At 42.8% G+C, this 19,116-nt stretch overlaps 1 protein-coding gene across 8 annotated transcripts in view; it reads right to left on the reverse strand.

Moving 5' to 3' along the window:
• The window catches only part of LOC127008919 (homeotic protein antennapedia-like), a 101,909-nt gene that overhangs the window by 7,034 nt on the left and 75,759 nt on the right, over positions 1 to 19,116 (reverse strand). The window lies entirely within an intron of this gene.

The raw sequence follows: 19,116 nt of genomic DNA on the forward strand, positions 1-19,116 counted from the left end.
CATAGCAACAACAAAAAATGCAGGTAACTTATCTTTGGGACAGGTGCATGCCAGGAGCCCACATCCGGTACAAGCAGAAAGCAAATAAAAGCAAAGCAAGAAGCGTGTGAAGGCCAGAGCCGAGCGTGCACATTCCCCGGGGAAGCAGAAGCAGTAACGTCACCCTTGAGTCATCCACAAGGGCATCATGCAGGCAGCCACACATTCAAGGGCGCCTCGTCTTCCAGGGCTTTTACTGCCGTTTCTGCGTAGCGTTCTTGGTCATGAGGAAAGTTAAGCCATGCAAGTAAAAGCCACCCTTCCATGTGCGACTTTGCGGTGGAAAACAAGATAAAGTGAAAGCCATTGCATGCACAGTCAATAAAGCGAGCATTAGGAAAACAAAGTGTGAGGTGTAATATTGTAAGCTTGCAATCATAAAAAAGTAGCAGCATTCTTTTCAGGAAATTCACATCAAAATAGTTTATTCTTGTTTCCTTCATCCCATACTAATGCTTCCCCAAAATGCCCCCCACCCGAAATCCCCCAAATTCATGTCTCTGCACCACGTCAGCATCTCACATAACCCCAAACTAGGCCTCACAACCCTCCCCAGGCTTCCCTGTAACATCTGTAACGCCTCCTAAGCCCAACGCCCACCGTCTCCACCATCACCAAGCACCCGTACCTCCCTCTTCATGACCTAAATAACAAGTAACAAGTCATCAGCAGTACAGGTAAAAAGTCAAAACATTACACCTCTACATCATCTTTCTTCACACGACGGGCTATGAGTGCACGTATAAATCCACAGCCACTTGCAACATAATCATCCAGCAATATCAACTGAAGCTTTTTTTTTTTTTTATGGCCACGCCGGACGCCAGAAATTAAACTCAACACGTCGAAGTCTTGTGAGTGAAGTGCGTGAAATTAATGACTTTGCAATGGTTGAATGGCGTACGAAAACCATAGCTGAAGGAACGGTGAATAAGATGCCAATTCGAATTAGATTAAGAGCTATCTAATAATCATGGTGTACATAGCCCTATCGACCTCGGAAACATACCATACATCCTTTGTGAAGAATAAGAGCCAGTCTGTTTATCGGACATATGTTTAAGCAGCTAAAGTGAAACGATAGTCATTAAAGTAAACCTACATATAGTTCTTAATCACTGATGTCTTACCATAATATTAATTACTTTCCTGACAGCTTTTTATCTGCTTAAGGAAAGTTAAACGTGCACACTCCTTGAATGGTATTAATTTGCTCTCTATAGGCCTATTAATGTTCAGTTATCGAGTATTATGGTTGACAGAGCGATGCTTTGATTTGGTTGTTTCTGCCCACTAAGGAACATCACTTTATTGCGATTATTGACGTTTATTTATTATTTTAGGCTCGAGTTTGGGGGTGACAGGTGGGCTATATGGTTTGATATAGACACTGTTCACTGCAGCTTTAATTTCGTTCTTCGTTTCTACGTTCTCAGGTCTTGTCTCTATTCTCTTCCTTTCATTCCTATTGCCTTTTTTGACACACGATTTTTATTCCTCCCTTTTCTTTCATATCTCACTGACCTCTCAACATTTTTCCACGTACATATATTTCTGTACTAGTCTCTTTTCTTGTCCCTCATTTTTTCCTGCCTCGCCTTTCCTTCTCTTCATTTTTCCTCTGCCATTCCATCCTCCATTTTTCTTTCTTTCTGCCTCATTCATCTTCGCCCCATTCCTCCATTTTCCCTTCCCTCCACCACCCTCCCCTCCTGCCAGCCTTCTCCCTCTCGTCTTCCTGCCTTCCCTCACCGCTGCCTGCTCGCATGTCGGGATGGCTGTCAGTGTTAAAAGCAAACGTTGATTGATTTACGAGTCTATAAGTGTCTCGGATTCCATGATGGGCCGGACGTCAAGGGAGGGAGCGAGTGAGTCTCCTCTAATATATATTACGAGCTCAGATCCCATTAAAGTGCAGCAGCATTGTGATGTCTCGAATACCGTTGATGCAATATTCAACCCTAAACAAGCAGGGAAGAGGAATGCTTTCTGGATACCGAAGGAGACATGCTAAGTAACTAAGGCTTGTTTATTTGGTTTTCTTTATAAAAAAAAATTATATATAAAATAAATGTTACGAGTACAGTGTTGGGGAAGGTAGATGGGCAGGTTGGGCAGAACCCTTCTCAAGCATCTTTTTAATAAATAATATGATCAGCAGAAGCATGATGGTGGTGGGAGTGTTTCCTTTTTTTTTTTTTTTCGGGACGACTCCCCACTTTTTCAAACAGATGAAGACCATTAGTCGGTGCCGGCCCGACCATTTGTACCCGTCCTCGATCGCCGATTTTAGGAGTGGCGCGATCCGTCATCGGCGCGTATGATTGGCACCACAAAGAAATCCATTACGGGGGCTTTTATTAACATGAAAATGTTCACAAGATCTTTTTCCCGGCTACAGAGGCAAACCTGGGAGGGTGGCGGAGGTACGACGCGTCTGGCAGGGCCTGGTCTGCCTGCCTCCCGCGGCAGGGTCTCGCCCTGGCAAGGCTCCTCCTTCCAAAAGCAAAATTGCCGGTGTATATTCATCAAAGAATGCAAGAGTAATCATTACATGGAAGAAACTCGGCTTTATTACAACCCTCCCCAGACACCGGAGTTCGACGCAATTATTTAAAGTGGAATGGCACGGACGCGCTCCAAGCCAAGACTGGCCATATTTTACCCCCACGGTCCATTCGTCAATGCCAAGCCAATGGGCGTGGTCACCACTCGTCACGCCACCTGATTGGCTGCCCGTTGACAAATCATTAATCACCAGGAGAAGCATAATTATCATGGCGCATCAGCGTGGTCCGCGTCTGGTGGCCGGCCAGATGTGACCTGCACCAGCCTCGCTCTTTGTCTTCACTACCTAAACATTACACAACGCCAGGCGCGGCCCGGCGCCCCTGCCGCCCCCTGCCCGCCAGGGTACAGCCACGATACCCGGCCAGCGACCATGAAATGCCCCAACACCCAGTCTCATATAATAAAAAAAAATATATTATCAGAAGTATAAATGTAAGAAAAAATGAATGCAAAGAGAGTGAAGAACCCCATCAGTGCCCTGGAGTACGCACAGCTCTGCCGTGTCATGCAGGGACCATCCAGCACTTCAGTCACGCGGGGCGGACCAGACTAATGACTTTTTGCCTTAAATCAAAATGGAGTTCGCCATTACATTTACTTAATACAGTCTTTTTACTCTAAAATGAATCTACCATATATATATATATATATATATATATATATATATATATATATATATATATATATATATATATATATATATATATATATATATATCCACACATAAAATAACCAGACGAACAAACACACATACTTCTATACGAACATCACATTAAGGGAAAGGTATTTGTCTGGAATTATTATTATTATTATTATTATTATTATTATTATTATTATTATTATTATTATTATTATTATTATTATTATTATTATTATTATTAGTATTACTGTTATTATTTTCTATTATAATTGTTATTATTATTATTATTATTATTATTATTATTATTATTATTACTATTATTATTATTATTATATTTATCATTATCATTAAATATAGTGAATATAGTGTTATTACAAACAATCAACATTTTTCATTCACACTGAATAATTTGTATTTATTAGGATAACGATAGATATTATTATTATTATTATTATTATTATTATTATTATTATTATTATTATTATTATTATTATTATTATTATTATTATTATCCTTTTCACTACCACTATTATCTTTTTATTATTATAATTTCTAGTATCAATTATTTTATTTCATTATTGTTATCATTATCATTATTATTATCGTATTAGCGTAATTCCTTCCATTATTATTATGATTGACAGCAATATTATCAACTATTATTATTTTTATTTACAGTAACGGAAGCAGCAGCATCAACAGTATGGGCTTAATAGTCATTGCAGTGGTAGCTTTTGTTCTAGAAAAGACGGCAGCATCGATGACACCAGATGAAGTTAGGAATATAATAGCAGAGGTAGCAGTAACAGAAACAGTAACAGCAGCGTTGGTGGGAAAAGAATAAAAGTAATAATATCACACACACACACACACACACACACACACACACACACACACACACACACACACACACACACACACACACACACACTAACCCTCTGTGAACAGCAATAACTACCAATAACCGCTGTACTTCCAATTACCATTCAGAATATTAAAACAAAACATCCCACGGGTCATAAATCGCCCAGCTACGAGGAGGGACCGGCCGGCCGTCACTCAGCCTCCGCGGCCCGGCGAGGCATCACGCACACAGCGCCAGGTGTGCCAGCGTGCCGGGGTGATCAAGACTGGACACTGCCCCGCGCCCCGCCAGGGTAAACACAGAGATAGACAGAGAAACGAAAAGAAGAAGAGAGGAGCCAACAGGGGAGGAAATCACCCGTATCAGTTCATTCAGCCCTCGATGATTACACGCCATAATTCAAACTTCTTATCATCCCTCCTCCGCCCCTGCCTCGGCCCTGCTCCCTCCCCACCCACGGCTCCCTTCCTCCTCATGCTACCTTCTCCCCTTCGACGGACCTTCCTTCCCTGGCACACACTTATTATTTATTACCCATCTACGTAATATATATCATGTAGTCTAATAGAAATAGTAGTAACTGGGGAAGCAACACCAGCAATAACAACGTGAAATAATATCACCAACATCGAAAAACAAAACAAACAAAAAAAAAAAACAACAACAAAAAAAAGAAATTGCAGCCATTGCCAATATAGAGAAAAAAATTCATACAATTACAAAAAACGTGACAGAAGGAACAGGAAATATAATCGCAGTAGTAGTAAAAGGCAGAGTAGCAGCAGGAGTAACACAAGCACTGAAGGGTAAGGCGTCCGTCCGTATCTTTACTACGACTCGAGAAGCGAGGAAGAGGAATGTCGCACATGCAGGTCCCTCAACAATACATTACAGGCCGGACACGACACGAAATGACTCAACTAATAAGTAAATACCCTGGATAATAACCTTGGGTATCACGAGATGAATTGTTAGCCATTTCAAGATGAAGAGAATGATAAAAAAAATAACAGGTGAATGATATAGGAGATAACAAAAGGAAGAAGACGAAGAAGAAGAATAACAAGAAATAGACATCAGGCAAAGAGAAAAATATAAGATAACAAAGAAGAGAGAGAGGATGAGGCGGAGAGAGGAAACTTGAAGATGAGAAAGTTATGGAGGGAAGAGGAGAGGGAGGGAGGCAGGAGGCAGCTTGTGGTGGGAGATACAATTATGTGTTATGTTGTAAAAAAAGGTCGTAGCCAAAACCAGTAGCCGCGCCGTTCCTGGGTTAAGTGACCGTCGTTTCCTCGCCCCTCCCAGCCCGCCGCCGCCTCCCACACCTCCACCTCGCATGCCTCGCCTTCAGGATCCCCATACCAGAACAACGAGAAAAAAGTTGCCCTGTAGCAGCCTAAATTACTCAAGTCTAAAATGTACAGGTGATATCAATACGTTCTGTACATACAATTGCCTGTTTAAATACATGAACGGAAAGTTAAAAGCTTCCAAGAGCATATAAGGCAATAGACTATGATATTCCCTTGAACACAAATTGCTTAAAAGAAGTTATCTCGACCCAACACTGCTAATAAGAGTGCAGAACGAATCAGCTATATGAAAAAGGTAACTGACAACGTTTCTCATTATATTACCAAGGAAATCACACGGCCAGTAAAGAGAAAGAAGGTAACCGATATGCAACAAAGTAGAAGAAAACAAGCAGTAGAAATGGAAGTAAGAAAAATCGAATATTTTTTTTTGAAATATAAGAAGGCGAATAAGAAGGTGGTGGAGGAGGAAGTACTATGAAATATTCTGATTCCCTAAAAGTGAAATGCCAAACAAATCCCTTCAAAGTTACCAGAAAATAAATCATACATCAGTAAAGAGAAACAGTAACCGACACTCTTGAACTGAATAAAAAAAAAAAAATCATCTTTAAACCTGAAGTGCCAAACAACACACTTATCAAGTTGAGAGACGCGAATGAAGATAAGAACAAAAAGTCCATTAGAGAGGCAATGCTGAACGGCCGGCCACTCCCACAGGCCATCGCGTTATCAGGGGCGGCAGCATAATGAACAAATGCCGCAGTAATGACACTTGCTCCTCGCGATAACTCTTGCTCAGCGCGGACAAAACCTGTCGGGCCGCGCGTGCCTCCCGCCAAAGCAGCTATTAATAAAAGGGAATTAGCGTGACGGATGCCCCAGCCTGGCGGACAGCTGTCAGAATTACGCGACGCTGGACCAAAAATCACCGAAACAACGCAGACATCAATTACATAAAGCTTCATTAAAGACACATTGGCCGGTGCCTGTCACTGGAGGGCTGAGTGTCGCCTCGCTGACTGACACACCAACGACGGGATGGACAGCCAAGGACCGCTCTTCTGCAACACTGAAGCGACGCCTCGTGACAGGAATTGATGTATTTCCAATAATGAATATTTTATATCTTAATGACATGCTTCATTACATTTATTGTACTATTACGGATTTTAGGAAATACGTCGTATTTATCTATCAAACTCATATTTATCATTCTCCATGTATCTTTCATAGACAAAATTGTTTCCATAAAAAAAAACATTAAAACTTTCTTAGATTCAAAAAAACATTCGCCACCGAGATGATAAACTATATATCCCAACGAATTATATTATCCTCAGATCGCTGAAAAGTATTGCAACAACGAAAAGGGGCACAACACTGACACTACACTTTTTAAGTAGTAATAATATTAATAGTAGTAGTGATAATGCTGACATTACAACTCCTACTACTAATAATAATATCGTTAATGTTAATAGAATAAACAGTGATAATTATATTATTACAATTACCATCACAACTTATTACTGGTATCATTATAATTATTATTATTATTATTATTATTATTATTATTATTATTATTATTATTATTATTATTATTAATATTATTATTATCATTATCATTATTATCATATGAAGTTGTAGAAATTTCTTGAAACGGTTATTCATCATATCATTATTGCTATTATTATTATTATTATTATTATTATTATTTTACTGTTGTTACTATTAATCTTCCTACACACACCCAACACACACACAGTCCCACCTTACACAGACACTCCCCTCCCCCCTCCCCACCCCCCCGCACACACACCTGCACGTACACCTGACGCAACGCACGTCAACAAGGGCGCCACCGCCTCCACCCTCCCCGTGCCAGTGACAAAAAAGGAGACTAATAACTTATCCCCGAGCACGGCACTTCACTTCCGTCCCTGTCGAGGGGCGGAGATAGAAGACACTAACTTTGGATCTTCATTCTAGTTTTATCATTGTCTATACGTTTGTCTTCCTTTGTTTCCTTATTCCTTTATTCTTCCTTTGGTTCCCTTCCCTTTCCTCTCTGCCGTACGTGTCAGCGAGCCGTGAATCAACACCTGGTCATTGTTTACACGGATAATTAGCGTGAATTACCTGTGTATATCGATCACCTACTCATAATGACTCGACAATGGTCCATGATTCTTTTTTTATCTACTCTCATTTTCTATTTCTTTGCCTGCTCTCCATACGAACTGAAAATTAATTTGTACTCTACAAAAATAAAGAACCCTGGGAAGTGGATACCAAAGTCCCTTGCGTTTGTCTGGCGGACTCGGGGTTAGTGTTCTTGGCTCGGTGTGGCAGGGGCGAAGGAGACTTTTCTTCCTTCTTCATCTTCCTCAATAATTCAGGGTTATGGACCGGCGACACGGAAGCCTGTGGTTAGCCTGATGTCGGCTCATCCGCCCTGCCTAATAATTACCGCTGATGGACTCTGCTTACCAAGAAAATATGGGTCAGAGAAAAAGCCGCAGTCTGAAAAATGGGCACCTCTATTATTTAGGAAGACGCGTGTGAGGGAGCAGTGTTATTTGAGGCACTTTTGTTTATCGTCGAAACGCAATGCAGAGCAGACGTCCGCGGCGCGGCGCAGCGGGAAAACTGGTTCCAAGGGGTGAAAATCGTCCTCCTCCGCCTTTTTCCCTTCCCCTCCAGCGCTGAATCGGTGAGCTGCCTGCATAAAGGGCCCACGTGTGGCGCATAATAAAGCTCGCCCGTGGTGAAAATAAAGATGAATGCAATATATTCATCGCATTGAGATACCGGAGCCCATCCCTCGATCGACCCTCTAAGCCGGAAGAGGCAGAAAAAATATATCCTTTCGTGCATCAGGAGAAAAAATGGTGGAATGCGATGAATATTCAGGCTGCCATGACGATGAGGAATGTTTCTTTTTTTTTACTTTATGTAACCAACGCACACACGTGTACGTATGTGTGTGTTTGTGTGTGTGTGTGTGTGTGTGTGTGTGTGTGTGTGTATATATATATATATATATATATATATATATATATATATATATATATATATATATATATATATATATATATATGTATATATATATATATATATATATATATATATATATATATATATATATATATATATATATATATATATATATATATATATATATATATATATATATATATATATATATATATATATATATATATATATATATATATATATATATATATATATATATATATATATATATATATATATATATATATATATATATATATATATATATATATATATATATATATATATATATATATATATATATATATATATATATATATATATATATATATATATATCTGATAAACACACACACACACACACACACACACTAGAAAAAAACAACAACGAAAAAGAGGAAAGGGAATGAAAGTCAGTACTCCAGGCACGTCCCTATACAAGGCAGCGCCACACGGCCGGGCCAGGCCAGCCCCTCCCAGGGCCAGGCCAAAGCAAGAAGCCAGCCAGACCAAGCCAGGCCAGGCCAGCCTGGGCAGACACATGGATATACAGGATCCTGAACGCCAGCTAATCTACATAAACATATATGTAAGAGCTAAGCAAGGCAACACACACACACACACACACACACACACACACACACACACACACACACACAGACACAGGCATAGACACACACACACACACACACACACACACACACACACACACACACACACACACACACACACGGACATAAGCCACAGCCCAGTATATGATCCACAGTTCGGCGTCGGGGGAGTCAGGAGTCAGCAATGCAGTCGTCCGTCAGTCTGTAATCAGAATACCATCTCGAGTCACCCTAAGCGAAGCGTCATGCCGCTACCAAGATAAACGGAGGATCATTCTTTTCGGTGTAGGGTGTTGGGGGGATGCTGTGTAGGTATGTGTACCCCCGACGTGCCCCCATCCCGCACTCAGACAAGCTGACTCCTTCCTCCTACTCTTTCCCCTACCTCTAACCTCCCCTCTTACCTTCCCGTATATCCTTGCCTAACTTACCCATCCTCCTCCTCCTCCTCGTCCTTCTAACCCTTCCTCCTCCTTCTCCTCCTCTTGAGCCTTTCCTCCTTTTCCTACTGCTGATTCTTCTTCTTCTTCTCCTCCTCCTCCTCCTCCTCCTCCTCCTCCTCCTCCTCGCCCTTCGCCCTACTCCTCTTCCTCCTTTTTTTAACCCTTTCCTTCTTTTTCTACTGCTGATTCTTCTTCTCTTCCTCCTTCTATTCTTACCCTTTTTCTTGCTCTCCTGTTTCTCGTTCTCCTCCTCTTTTCCTATTCCCAGCTCGTATCACATCCCCCCTTCATTCTCTTCTTCCCTGTACCCCTCTCTTCCCGTCGTTGTGGTCTCCTTCGTATCACCTTCCCACTTATTCCTATACTCCCCTTTCATCCCTTCCCTTCTCTCTTCTCTCTTCTCTGTCTCTCGCTCGTCCTCTGCCCTGTAACACTACCCACACCCCTGGCCCTCCTCTACGCCGCCTAATATACACTGTGTCACTCTAAACGAAATGTTGGCATACGTCATACAGGCAATGTTTACTACTAGGTCGAGGCGAATACATATGTAGCTTGACTGCTAAGGGAGAGAGTGTAATTTTTCCTTCCATGTAGCAGTGAGCGAAGGGCGGGGGTCCACGGCGGCCACATTACTCTGTTTATAGGACAAACACGCGAACAAACACTACTTTTAGGCTTCCTGTTCGATCTAAAGAAAAGTTATGGAGAGTCTGAGGCCCCGTAAGAAAGTGGCATTTCCTTTGTTGTCGTAGTTATTGAATACACGAGCAATGTGTGTGAGACGTTGTCATTTTTGGTGATACGAGTAAACTATCGAGTAGGTGGTGGCAAATTTACGCTAATGACACTTTCTTGTTTTTGTTTTTTTACATCAAAGGACACGGCTCAAAGGCATTAAAGAGAGTACGAAAAAAAAAAGCCCGCTACTCGCCGCTCCCATAATAGATAACAGTAAAGAGTAGCCAAAAGAGAGGTCAATTTCGGGTTTACAATACGACTTAAGATTTCTAAAGATTCTACATGCAGTAATTTTGAGTCTCTACAAAATTAATGTGGCATTCTTGACTGAAACAATGCAAAGTACTAGTGTAGTACGAGTCCAAGGAATTCACGGTCAGTACAAATTAGATGTGCCATTCTTGACCAAAATAAAGCAAAGTACAAATGAATCACACGAGGCCAAGGGATAAACGAAAGTAAAATAATATAATCAAGATATAAAACAACAATCAATGACAATATATTTTCTTTCCAGCCATGTCAAGAGAGTGCAAGAGCAACAAATATGAGAATCTGATCATTAGCCACAGGAGGCGAGGACGGATAGCCATCATCAATCAATATACTTTGGATCTGAAAGTCGGCTTGATTAACATGTTGACAAAACTTTGCATCGATACAGACCAGGGTTACCAAATTACCGTATTCAACCACTCAGCACGTCGTATTTTCCGGTGTCTGAGTCACACCTATCGCAAACAAACGGCAATAAGTAAAGCTTTTAACGAGAACTTTAGCTGGAATTTCGTTATATGTGTGGGTAAGAAAGTTCTGGGCAACGCTGATACAGATTACAAACAAAAAATATAAACAAATGAATAGATAAACACACACGTAAACACATATACAAGTTCTGGCAACGCTGATACAGACTACAAACAAAAAATATGAACAAATGTATAGATAAATATACACGTAAACACATACATGTTCCTGGAAATGCCTGGAGAGGAAATGGGGTGGTGTTCTAAGACGCAGCCCCTTCTTACATCAACTACTTCCAAAGGCCAAAATGGAGATTATTAGATCAGCATTATGAGACACTTTCGCTTCTCACATCAACTATTTCTAAAGGTCAAAGAGGGGATCAATCGGGTTCTCATGAGTGTTTTTTTAGGTTCATGGTACAGAAGAAGGGTCAAACTACCATCAGGGACATGAAAATACTCCTGAAAATGACCCAAACTCCTACGAAAGCCTTGTCAAATATATGAACTTGGGCGACGAAATGTTTTAGAATACGACCCTTTGTGTTTTCATCTTTTTTTTTTAACGATCATGGTGCAGAAGAAGGGTCAGACTACAACCAGGGCCATTAAACTACCTCTGGAAATGCCCCAAACTCCTACGAAAACGGTATAAAAAATGTGTAGCTACTTGGACGCTGAATCGTTTGAGAATACTGGCAGCAGTTCGGAATTCAGACACAGGATGAGGCAGAGATTATCGACCTGGCTAATCATACACTGCTCATCTTCATTGGCAAATACTTCAGCTGTAATAAATAAGCTTCGAGGGGATGATGGAAGGGAATGTCACCTTGGTTCCTGCGCCGGGCTGGTAATATCTTGTGGAAAAAAAAATTCGCCACGTAATAAAGGTGTAATATTTCTTAGCGTCCCGTGTGGGCCAATTAATCCCTCCATCATCACACAGCCACTTTGTCACACACACACACACACACACACACACACACACACACACACACACACACCTATACACCTCCCCCCACACACACACGCAACCCCCTACACAAACACACAAAAACACACACATGCACACACATAAACATACACACATTTTTGCGTTTCTATATATTTTTCAGAACAAGGCTTCCTCTTCCTCCTAGCCGGTGTGTCACTTCTACCAGGCGGGTAAGATGGGCATTAGTCGCTTTGTCCGAATGCCGTGCGATTCTGTTTTAAAGAGGAAGACTTCGGGGCAGATCTTTGGAGCCGGGCGTCTGGGTATTGCCTCCAACAGGTGAAAGGGTCTCTAAGGTCACGCCCTCGGGTCTGGGTGGTCGGGGGGGTCTGAAAGCGAGGTCTATGGGTGGAAAGTGAAACCGTAGTTGTGTCCTCAAACAGAATAAATCGCTTTTACCAAGGGAGACAGCGGGAGGGGAAGAAGACGGGGGGACGGAGGGGGTGAAAGGGTGGCTGGAGGGGGATGGGCTGGAGGTGGAGGACGAGGTGGGTGGGGGAGCGAGTTGTCAGATTCGGACGAAAATATGACTTAAAATGCCAGCTCACAGAAACCGCTATTTTAACCTGTTTCAAGGACTCTACCGCCGAGGCAATGATAGGATGTCCATGATAAAACAGTCCCCCGTGCCCTAGGAGGCTGCGGGGGATAGAAAACAGCAAAGAAGCGGCCGAGGCTTGGGCGTAGCTTTCCCTGTGTCCCAGAATACTCCATGACGGTGATTGAGTGCGTGGTGCCGAGCCTCTTTTGTCACCGTCAGGACCTTACGTGACGTCATCGCTAAACCAAAATGGCGCTCGTCAAGAAGGTGGTTAGTAAACAAAATGGCTGGCTATAGATAGTTTAAGATTACCACCTCATGACATAGGGACAATCACAACCGAGGACTGTAACTTCGCTATTGGTGTGTCATTCAGTCAGCTCTGGTACGGACGAGGACGGATGAGACTGAGATGATAGGCCTAGGTCACAGTTTTGGGTCGTCCCTGCTCTTATCTTGGACAGGAAGCAGCAGGAACTATCACAAACAGGCGTATATTATGTGTGTCTACGTCTAATAATCATCTAATGTCCATACTCAGCCCCGGAATGAGTGGACAGAAAGATACGAGTGTTATCAGGATTCGGCTGGTCCCTGCTTAATCCGCCCCGCCGTGCCATTTTCTCAAAGATCTGATCCATGTTTCCCATTTTCATTGTTTGGTGTTCTCAGGAGCCATTTAATTGATAGGGGCGATTCTGAGCGAAAATCAGAGGGAGGGAGGGAGGGTGTTGCCTCTCGCCTGTCCGGGATAAAAAAAAATAAAAATGTACGTTGTGTAATATCAGTAATTCGTGGCGGTGGCGGGACCTTACGAAATTAGTGGCGTGAAAATTGATGAAAAGCCTCGCGGGGAGATGGATGTGTTAATTAACCTGCGCTTCACAGGTGCTAAAGGATCAGGAATGCTGTGATGGAGGACAAAAGTGTGGAGGAACAGCACGTATCGAAAAAGCGGCTGTAATATTAATAACACGCCCGTAACATGCAGGCAGCCCTCGGGTCCTCGGGGGGAGAGGGGAGGGGAGGGGAGCGGGGTGGGGTGAGGTAAGGGTTTGGGGGAGAAATAGCGAAAGAATTTGAACCGCACGAAAACTTCAGGAAATTGTATTGGTAAGTAGTCACACCCACCACCACCACCACCACTGACACACACACACACACACACACACACACACACACACACACACGGTTAAAATTCATGGCTACACATCAGTAAATGCTTCAGTAACTCGAAGAAGGATATATACAACAAAATTTATCATGCCTTCAATTCAAATAAGGAAAAAAATGAAAAAATAATAATGCAATAAAAAAATGTATAAAAAATCGCATATAAAGTGAAAAAAAGTGAATGTCTGAATTTGAAGTTATTGATAGAAACAGACGTATGAGAATTGGATGGTAAATATAAGATAATAGTCTAGCCATTATTATTAAGCCTAGTTTATTATTAATTTCACTTCACGTCGGACGGTCCAGATGCTATCGAAGGGAGGCCTCCACATTTTCGGCTTTTTCCCGCAAAACAACATCCGCTTCCATAACCTTTCACGTGAACACCTGCAAACTCCACGCCGCCTCCGCCACGGTCGATAAAGGTGGAGGGCTTGAACCACACACACACACACACACACACACACACACACACACACACACACACACACACACACACACACACACACCAAAGAACACTCCTCTCTCTCTCTCTCTCTCTTTTTCCGTTTCTTTATCTTTACATTTTTCCCTCTACGATTACACAAAGAATGATTTTACTTATTGGAATGAACATATTTCTTGATTATTTTTCGTTGGTGTTTCAATTATTATTATATTTAAAAGTGTCTAGAAAAGTTATATTGAAGTTTACTGCTCCGGCCTCGTCCTAGTGTACTCTTTCTACCCCGCGGGTCACGGCGCCCCCACCCCTATCGTCCTCTTCCTCCTGCGGCCCCTACTCTTCCCCTTCCACCTCCCTCGACCCTCGACCGTCCCCCCCAGCGGCAGACTTCCCCCCACGCTGCCTCCTCGTCGTCGTCTTGCTCCTCCTCGTCCTCCTCTCCTTTTCCTCCCCCTTTTCCCTCATTCGAATGCGATGACTTCAGTGAAAATACAAGAGAAAACGGACCCGGGCCTCGGTTTCGGACACAGGTAATCGACTATTCTGTTCGGCCGGCACTCGTCACTTGTTTCTTCATATATTCTACAGTTTTGTGGTCGTTGTACTTTGTTCCTCCCGTGCATGTGTCCTGGGTCGTGTACTTTGTTATTTCTAAGTAAGGGACCAGCAATTAAGAAATGTTTCATGGTTTGTATTCATGAGCAACAGTAATAGTAGAAGAAATAAATATGTATTCTTCAAACCGCAAGTTTAATAAATAAAAGTTTGCAAGTTTGCCGAAAAAAAAAAAAACAGATAAGTCTAGCGCTAATAAATTACTTTGTTTCCTTTAATCATGAAAGGAATTTCCTCAATCGAAATTATCCTTATTAATGCTTCTATCATGGCAAATGTCGGTGAACCGTAATATATGTATATATATATATATATATATATATATATATATATATATATATATATATATATATATATATATATATATATATATATATATATATATATATATATATATACACATTTACCTTATACACGTAGCATTGTAAAATACTACAAGAAGCGTCTTGAAGTTTGCAATTTTTCCAGCGGTATTTAAATATGCAACGGGGCATTACCGGGGCCCGGGGAGCCATGTTTGACACGGCGCCCTATTGACACACGCATCACTCACGGCGAAGGTGACTGATAACGCGGCGCGGCGGCTTCCTCGCACACACCTGCACCTGCACCTCCCTGGCACCTGCACCCCGCAAAGTATTTTATCTGTGCCTCCTCATCCGTCTGTTTCCACTCATTAAGAATATACAAAAAAAAAAAAGGTTGTGTAATCTCGTTGTACCCGACCTAACTGATTCCCTTGATCTGTATCAGGCATAACACAATTTTAGCATCGTCATAACTATAATTGCAAATAACGTGTCTGCTAGGTTGCAAGAATGGACAACTAATGTATTACCATTATTAAAGTAACAAGAAAACGGATGGACGGAAGGAAAAAAATCTAAAAAACGTGGAGGGAGAAATTAATTATAAAACACTGAGAATGACAGGAAGAAAAAATAAAGGACGATAAAACACAGAGAAAGAAGGATGTAAGAAATGAAGACGGGAGGTAAACATGAGGAATGAGGGGCAAGGACGACAATGAAAAATACAGAGAGGAAATGAGAGTGAGAGAGAGAAAGCGAGAGAGAGAGAGAGAGAGAGGCGGAAGAAGGAAGCTGGGAAATATGTAAGGGAGAAGAAAGAGATGGAAGGCGAGAGGGAGGTATGAACACGGGCGAAGGAGTCGAGAGAGAAAGCAAGAGAGAAACAAAGAGAGGCAGAAGAAGGAAGCGTGGGAAGTATGTAAGGGAGAGGGAAGAGAGGGAAGGCGAGAGGGAAGAAGAGGGAAGACGAGAGGGAGACGAGAGGGAAGGCGAGAGGGAAGAAGAGGGAAGGCGAGAGGGAAGGGAGAGGGAAGGCAAGAGGGAAGACAAGAGGGAGACGAGAGGGAAGGCGAGAGGCAGTATGCACACGGGCGGAGCATCGCGTCTGAAATTTTATTAACAGCGACTCATTATTTTTCCCCGGGAGACGGCGGCGGCGGCGGTGCGGAGGAGTGGCGGCCGTTGCGTCGGACGGAGACTAATATTCCACATTTCCCCGGACCGTTTCCACAAGACGCCTGCTAATAATCCGAGCCTCGCCCTGAAGGAGACGAATACCATAATGAAAACTCACATGTTGTAGCCGCTCCGTCTGCCTCGCCCCCCGTCACTCCGAGAGACCCGCCGACGAGACCTCTTGAGACCCGAAGGCGTTAGGGGCGAGATTCATCACTTGGACCAAAGAGAAAAAGATCGTCCGAGTCTTTGCTCCTAAAACCCGTTAAGTCGCCGAGTTCGTCAGCCTCGCCGGGGTGGGGCAGGGAGAGGCAGGGTGAGGCAGGGTGAGGCAGAGTGGCGGCCGCGCAGGTTATGGCCCCAGTTACTGAGGTAATTATTAGCACCTCTGGGGGGATGGAGCACAGGTTGAACACGCTTGAGGACATGAAAGGGAAGAGGAGGAAGAGGAGGAGGAAGACGAAGAGGAGAAACGCCCGTCACCTCCTCTCACTACACGTATAGGACATGAGGAGTGTTTCACAAAGCATGAGGTGAATTTCCGGCCCACGGCAAGAACAAAGAAGACTAACGAAAACTTTGACTATACGGTACTGGTTAAAGTAAACGCATTGACAAACAGAACCGCAAAACTAGAGGAATAATCCCAATTTAACGTCATTTTAAACCGGCGCTAAGTCATCCATCAACAAGAACAGACAAATAACGCTAGAAAAAAATATCACAGAAGGCAAAAGTGAGGTAAGAAAAAAAATGTGGGTCAGGAGTTTTGTGGCGGCGGCGGTGAGGGCGGCGTCGGAGGCTTTTTTTACAGCTCTATAAAACAACCGGACGCGGTTGGTCAGACGAAGGGCACATGGCAGGGCAATAAAGGAGGAGGAGAAGGAGGAGGAGGAGGAGAGAAGGACGAGGATCGAAAGTAAAAGCAGGAAACGTGAGCCTCGTAAATCCACACCAAGACTCGGATAATTGTTAAGTTAGAAAGGAAAAGCAAAGAGAAATATTCATACCTAAAATATTACCCGTGTTTTGAAATACCTACAAAAGAAGCAGCGAATACTCCACTACTTCTAAGGTAATAAATACTGCACTAAGAGCCTCTGAATGACTGAATACTGTGGCATGAACTATGTAAATTAAGTTATTATTTCGCAAAGGAGGATAATTGCGATATATTCTTTTCCTTGAGTTGACATTTCGTGACTTAGTGCGAGAGAAAAAAGTAAAACATAATGACTAATGCAAACACGGAGATGTATATAGGAAGAAGTAACACACACACACACACACACACACACACACACACACACACACACACACACACACACACCATCCATCACCACCTTAGTGACAGCCCCCCTCCCCCCCTTCTCGGCCACCCAGCTGGTCATTATCTTCCTCCCGCCCTTATCCTCAACGCCCTCCTCCCGTCACACCCCGCCAGGCGCCAAAGGGGTGAGGCAGGTGCGTATGAGACTCCCTTTCCCTCATGCTTCTCCGTTTCTTCCTCTTCCTCTTTCTTTTACTTCTCCTTCTTCTCTTCCTTCACTCTCAAAATCACAATCACCACCACCAGCTATACTGCCTCTTCATGCTTCTCCTCTTTCTCTTCTTTCTCTGCCTCCTCCTTCTTTTCCTCCATTTTCTACTCCTTTTCTCTTATTCTCATTATCACCATCACCACCAAAAACTGCCGCCTATACTAATGTTTCTCCTCTCCTTCTCCTCATCTTCTTTCTCCTTCAATCTCAAGATCACCATCATCACCACCACCACCACCACCACCAGCTGCCGGCTCTCCATCACCACTATCACTTCACCACTGTCACAAAGACCAGTGGCTCGCTGTCACCTCGTAATTACTTTTCATCCCTCCCTCCACCAGTCACCTCGACGTCACCTCTGTCGCCTCCGCATCACCGAGATTACGTGCAAGGTCGCTACCACCACTACCATCGTCAATACTGTCATAGCTGTATTATTTGAGTTTGCTATATTTGATAACATGTGATTAGCAGTGATTAGCTGGCTTTTTTTTTTTTTTTTTTTTTTTTTTAACCTTGAGCTGTTGTCTTTACTGTAAAAAAAATGTGAATCACGCCTTCTGGGTCAGAATTTTAGGGCGAACTCTGCGTAGAAACGAACATAAACCTGAATTACCTTTGACTGTCACTGAAGTCTACTTAACACTAAACAACAATAGTAAAGAGCACAAATATCTACATGTAAAATTCTAGAGCCGAGCTGATTATCTAGTGTATTGTTATATTTTCTTATCTTTTATTTTTACAGTGAAGGAAACAATTCAAGGCCAAAAATAGATGAGAACAAAAAATGCCCGCTAATCACTTCTCCTATAAAAGACAATACCCTATAGATGAGTGGCCTATAGTGAATCTAAGTACTGAAGAATACTGGAGGCTCTATTATCTTTTTTCTTTTTTTACAGGAAAGGAAGTAGCTCAAGGGCAAAAGTAAAAGAAAGCAAAAAAGTCAGCTCATCACTGCTCGTATAGAAAAAAGAAGCCTATAGATTCGTGGCCATGTGAATCTAAGTAAATAAGAATACTGGATGGTGGCTCTAGTCTGGCCTAAGGAAGGGAGGAAGAGGGGAGTAAGAGAGGCCCTTCCCTGCCCTGCCCTGCCAAGGTGAAAAGCCCCAGCAAGCGGTAATATCCTGCACGGGGTAACGATGACGGAGAGCGCCGCCGCCATAACAGTCTCGGGGCGCACCAGGATATGCATGACGCGCTTTGCCTGTTTCATCAGCACGACGCGGAGGGTGAGAAAGGCGTTAATCATCATCATCATCAGTCCTTGTCATAGCAAAGAAGTAATCACTGCA

The sequence above is a fragment of the Eriocheir sinensis genome, chromosome 39 (genome assembly GCF_024679095.1).
Source record: "Eriocheir sinensis breed Jianghai 21 chromosome 39, ASM2467909v1, whole genome shotgun sequence".
NCBI classification, from domain to species: Eukaryota; Metazoa; Arthropoda; class Malacostraca; order Decapoda; family Varunidae; genus Eriocheir; species Eriocheir sinensis.